This window comes from Pteropus vampyrus, unplaced genomic scaffold (genome assembly GCF_000151845.1).
Source record: "Pteropus vampyrus isolate Shadow unplaced genomic scaffold, Pvam_2.0 Scaffold400, whole genome shotgun sequence".
In the NCBI taxonomy this organism is placed as follows: Eukaryota; Metazoa; Chordata; class Mammalia; order Chiroptera; family Pteropodidae; genus Pteropus; species Pteropus vampyrus.
Window position 1 is genome coordinate 1146079 of NW_011889181.1, and position 5488 is coordinate 1151566.

The window sequence follows — 5488 nt, forward strand, 5'->3', positions numbered from 1 at the left end:
GGGCTAGAGGTTTGGTGTACCCTCTAAAGCCAATCACAGATCCAGGCCAACTCTTCCTGCTGTAAATGCCGGTGTTACCAAGTTCCAGCGTCAGCTGTTTCATTTATACGTCTTCCTGGAGCCACCTTATCCATTCCCATTGTTGTCACCTTTTATAGACAGCTGGTGCCCAAATTTATAACTGCGCTCCCCTCTTTTAGAGCCAAACGGTCGCAATACGCAGGTCCTGTACGTCCCTATCTGACTGCTCCCTGGCACTGCAACTTCTACAAATCCCAACGCCAGGCCACCAACTTCCCTCCTAAAATAGCATCTCCTCTTTCTGTATTTATCTCAGTGACTGGAACCAGTGTCCACCCAGCTGCCTGACTCAGAAACCTGTACTTCATCCAGGACTCCAAATCGTCCTTTCACTTTACAAGCTTTCAATTATAACGAATCCAGTCATTCTTTCTCCTTTCTATGTATGACTCGATTCTTTCTCTCCACACCTTTGGCAGCTTCTTTCATTCTGTTCTAACAGTCTTTTTGAAACTGATGTTTCAGTCTAGCACCACTCTCATCCATTCTCAGACAGCTGCCAGAGTAATCTCTCGCGGATACCAATCCAAAGCTTTGCCTGCTATATAGCAGGAAGTCAAATGTTCAGTGAGTTAATTGAATGTCTGTGGGGCACCAGGCATATTTAGAATGTTAACTCATGTACTCGCACAGCCGGATTTGAGGATAATATAATTAGGGTTATATCATATTTTAATAATGCCCCATTTGAAGATGAAGGGGGTTTAACAGAGTTAAATAATTTATCCAGGCTCTTGCATTTAGGAGGAAAACAGAGCTGTGAAAAATAGTAGCTGCCAGGTGAGGGGATTGTGGCTGCTGCTTATCTTGGAGGATTAGAGTTCTTTTGTAATTTATCATAGCTTTAGGAAGACGATGAGGGTTAATGCAGTATGCAATCTTTTTTACTTTTAATCCCAGGATACTTCAGGTGCCAGTTAACTGAACGCTGGGCAGTAAATGTACTTGCCGATCAGAGCTGTGATGCTAATGTGTCTAATCTTTCTTTCCACAGACATTTACTGAGCCTTTTCGCGAAGGTACTGGTGCTAGGAGTTTCAGAGGCCTGGCATGTATCAGGCATGAATCCTGCTGGAGGAGTTTCTGAGCTGGTAGGGAGGGGGGAATACATACATAAGTACAGCAGGATGTAGAAGGTGGTAGGCACCAATGCAGCTGTTGACAAAGAAAAGGTCTAAAAGGAATAGCAGCTTTCAGAAGTGAATTTTTGACCAAGTAACAGCCCACGGTAATTCTTCCAAGAGAACCAACCATTTCTAATAAATTACTAAGGAGAAGATTTGAGAAACTATAAAGAGACTGGCGAAAGGGATAAAATGCCCACTATAGGGTTTGAAGAGGCTTGACTATTCCTGAAGGAAAAGCATTCTGGGGCAGAGGCCACACATTCTAGAAATGATGGCCTCACTCTTTGGGTTCTTAATTTCTGGAAACACTATCAAACCCATAGCAGATGTTTTTAGTATTACTTGCAAAAGTGCTGTTTGATGTTTGTCACAGAAAGGGGCGTATACCCATCCTCAATTCATGCTCTCTTAAAAGAAAAATTGTTACTTTTAAGGCGTCATGGAAAAACTCCAGCTTGGCCCAGAGATTCTGCAGAAGGAGAATCCAAAGCTTATCTATGCCAGATTGAGTGGATTTGGCCAGTCAGGAAGATTCTCTGGGGTAGCAGGCCATGACATCAATTATTTGGCTTTGTCAGGTATGTTAAAAAAATTTTCTCTACACTTTTCATTTTGTTTCCAGTCAAGATCTACAGTTAGACTAATTTAAAAGAATCTTTAATGGTGAAGATTTAAATATCAAAATCAATAAGGAGAGTATGGTTGTTTAAAAAGGGTTGTTTTGTCTGGGAACAGCCCTTCTCAACCCTTCGCCCCCACCCCCACCCCCACCCCTTCTTAACACATTTGAGGGATAATGTATTCTCACTAGTAGCACCCTTACTGCGTTTGTAGAGTCAGTTCTCAGGCAAGCTCCTACTAGGAAGTAAGGGGCTTGGTGGTAACAGGGATGGTTGCTCTGTAGTTTGAAAATACTGACATAGTTTAATTATGACATTCCTCTCCCCACATCTTCATTGAGAGTCATTGCTTGAGTCACCATTTTAGACTTCTGTGAATACTAGGTAAAGCCCGTGGTCGTAATATCACTTTATTAGTTTTTGCCTATGAGAACATGTCTTAGAATGGCCTAATTCTAGAATTCTAAAAACTGTGTGTTGTTGAGTAAAAGAAGTCTGAAAATTTCTGTGAGTACACATTTAAAGATTGAGGAAAAGAGTGAGTGTAGGATTGATTTTTCACATCTATTTTAAAATTTAATTCCTTTTTCTTGTGTTTGATTATTTTCTTGCATCTCCAATAAGAATGGAAGTGCATAATACTGTTAACCCATAAACTAAATTGATAACAATTTTTCTTCCTGAAGCATCTTTTTTATTTTACTCAGTGAGTAAAAACTTAGCAATAAAATTCTGAAAATGTTAGGTGGCATACAGTTTTAGAGAAGAAGAAAACAAAAAACAAAACAAGGAACCATGTCCGAGGGAAAGCCTGTTTATAGATACGCTGAATAGGTTCAGAATTGGAAAAGCATTATGTAGTAGTTTTCACTAAGATAAGCAACTAGAGAGATCGGTTATTCCTCTAAGATGTTCATGTATTTATTTAAAAGAGACATTAAATTTACAACAAAAGTTCCCCGATTTTTTTTGTAGGTGTCCTGTCAAAAATTGGCAGGAGTGGTGAGAATCCGTATGCCCCACTGAATCTCCTGGCTGCCTTTGGTGGTGGTGGCCTCATGTGCGCACTGGGCATCCTGATGGCTCTTTTTGAACGCACACGCTCTGGCAAAGGTCAGATCATTGATGCAAGCATGGTAAGTGTTAATTGGGGGAAATGATACGCTTCCCATTGTTCACAAGTACGCTGTATCGCTGCCTCAAATCCGTTTCCGATTAAGACAAGATTATTGAGATTTGAATTTTAAATTCAAGTTACCAAGGATATCCTTTTCTTTAAAATAGTCTCATGTCCTTTTCATGTGTCAGAATGTCATAGTTTGATCATCTGTTTGTGGAGTCAGTTTTTTAAAAATTTTGTGACTCACTTGAGTCTGTTTTAATAATTTTCCCCAAGCTACCTCTTGTGATTAGAATATAATGTTCAATCAATCCTTATTCAATATGGGGCTCAAGAAGTACTCCTTAGCAATAGAGAGGATTCTTAAGGATGCTAAGGTAAAATGCACGAGTCTAGACCTTCCTGCTGCATTTCGTAGGGGAGACCTTGACATCATGGTGCTTTGGTGTTTTCACTGTCATTCCTTGAGCCTGCGCATCATGTTAAGCTAGTCACTTTCTCTGTGTGATTTCTTCTAATCCAGTCTCATTTGGAATGCATTGGTATTTTAAAGAGGAGGAATCCAAAGCGTAGGAATTTGCCCAGGGTCTCACAGTTAGTTGGGAAGAGCCTAATCCAGCGCCTAGTCCCACGCCACACGTTTGCATGTGGACAGATCTTCGGAGGTAGCATGAGGGATGGACTTGAGAGACTTAAGACTCTCTGGAGGCAGAAAGATAGTTGCTGGGTTATGCTGAGAGATAAACGCAAGTACTGAGGTAACTAATGGTAGAACGGGTGTGGGTTTAGGGGATATTTGAGATTTGGCAATGCATTGGCAGCAAGGGGAGAGGAAGGAATCAAGGATGGCTCCCCTATTTCCGGCTTGGGTGACCTGGCAGATGTGTCACTGGCACCCTGGGAGAGGACTACTGAAGGAAGAGGCAGCATGGCACAGGTTAAGAGCGCAGGCTCTGATGGCTGACTTCCTCCATCCCAGCTCTGCCATTGTCTAGCTCTGTGATCTTGGGTTAAAGAACTTCTCTGTGCCTCAGTTCTTTGTAAAACGGAGATAATAGTGGTACCTGCCACATAACATTGTTTGAGAATTAAATGAGTTCAGCGTTCAGGGTAAACAGTGCCTGGCACTCTGTAAGAGGTCGTCGTCGTCGTCGTTGTTAGAAGAAGAAGAAAACGAAAAAAAAGAAGTCAGTTTTGGTCATTTCAAGGGTGAAGTGCCTTTCAGATGTCCAGATGGAATACTTGAAGTTAGGGACTGGAAAGAGATTTCAGTCATTTGGGAGCCACGTGAGACTGTGATCCGCTGTGTTAGGGGACACACCACGGGCATTTGAAGAGTGGGCAGAAGAAGAGAAGCAAGTGCTAAGGAGAACTAAGTGAGGGACCAGAGGGAATGTTGTCACGGAAACAAGGGCAAGAGAAAGCACCGAGAAAAAGGAATGGTCAGGGGTCGTATGTCCGTGGTGACCTCAGGAGTTTGAAACCGAACGTGTAAATTGGCTATGTCATTGGTGACCTTTGTGAAAGCTGTTTTCTGCCATAATCCCTCCCTCCAGAGCCTCGGCTTGCACTTCTCTTCTCAGGCTAATCAGGCCCAGCTCTTGACTGCTTCTGTGCCCCGTGATGCTGCCCTCAGGGTACATTTCACATTGTCCTTTGTGTCCATCTCTGAAATGATGTCAGTAGGAGCTGTGTGCAGCTGCTCTTTTGTCTCCAGCTCCTAGCCCAGTCCCAACCTGCAGTAGAAGCAGCAGCAGTGCCAACTTTACTTACTCTAAGCCCAGTGAGTACAAGGCTGGGTGCTTTGCCTGTGTCTACCTTCCTTTGATCCACACGACTGCCTGAAGGAGGTATGCTCTGTCTCATTTGGCATTTGAAGACTTTCAGCCTTGGAAAGGATAAGTGAAAGGAAGTCTAAAGAGTCAGAGGCAGTGCCCTCCGCAATTTGACTCTGAAGCCTAGGCTTTCAGTCACTGCCCTTTACTGCTCTCTTCAGGCACGGTATCTGTGGCCCACAGCGACTGAACGAAGAACAAACATGGGCCTTGGGAGTTTTAAGGAGAATTTAAGGCTAAGGACTTATTGAGTGATAATTTGAATAATTTGCTAATGGGCTGTTGTTGCTTATTTGTAGTCAAATATCAACAAAAGTTAATTGCTACTTTCATCGGACTGTATCTAATGATTAGGAAGATGGTAAGATTTTAGTATATGTGAAAATATTGTAAGATTTACTCAGGGTTCATGTTTGCATTAGGATGTAGTGAGTGTTGGCTAATTACTCAAGGCCAGCTCGATCAGTAAAGCATCGTATTCATTACTTTCCACATCTCTGAGAACCCTTGTGATACAAATAGGTATAGAAGCTGAATTACTTTATTCTTTTAGGCCAGTAGTTTTCAGATGTTTTTAGCAGCAGAATCTTTGACTCAGGCCCGCTACTGATGACCTGGAGTCATCTCTTCATAGTACTTTTTCCTCGGAAACTGTAGAGGTAAGACAACTGTGGAACATGGGGTCCATTTTCCTGCATTTACCCC

The 5488-nt window shown here is 42.4% G+C and overlaps 1 non-coding gene across 2 annotated transcripts in view; it reads left to right on the forward strand.

Moving 5' to 3' along the window:
• Positions 1-5285, forward strand: part of LOC105305874 — an 8449-nt gene extending 3164 nt beyond the window's left edge. Inside the window, exons 1-3 of one of the 2 annotated variants that reach the window (XR_897118.2) lie at positions 7-1172; positions 1643-1786; positions 2804-5285. This is a non-coding gene — a transcript (uncharacterized LOC105305874). Of the gene's footprint in view, positions 1-6; positions 1173-1642; positions 1787-2803 lie in introns of those variants that run through there. The other variant, XR_002777330.1, reaches the window with a different exon arrangement.
• Positions 5286-5488: the final 203 nt, after the last annotated feature.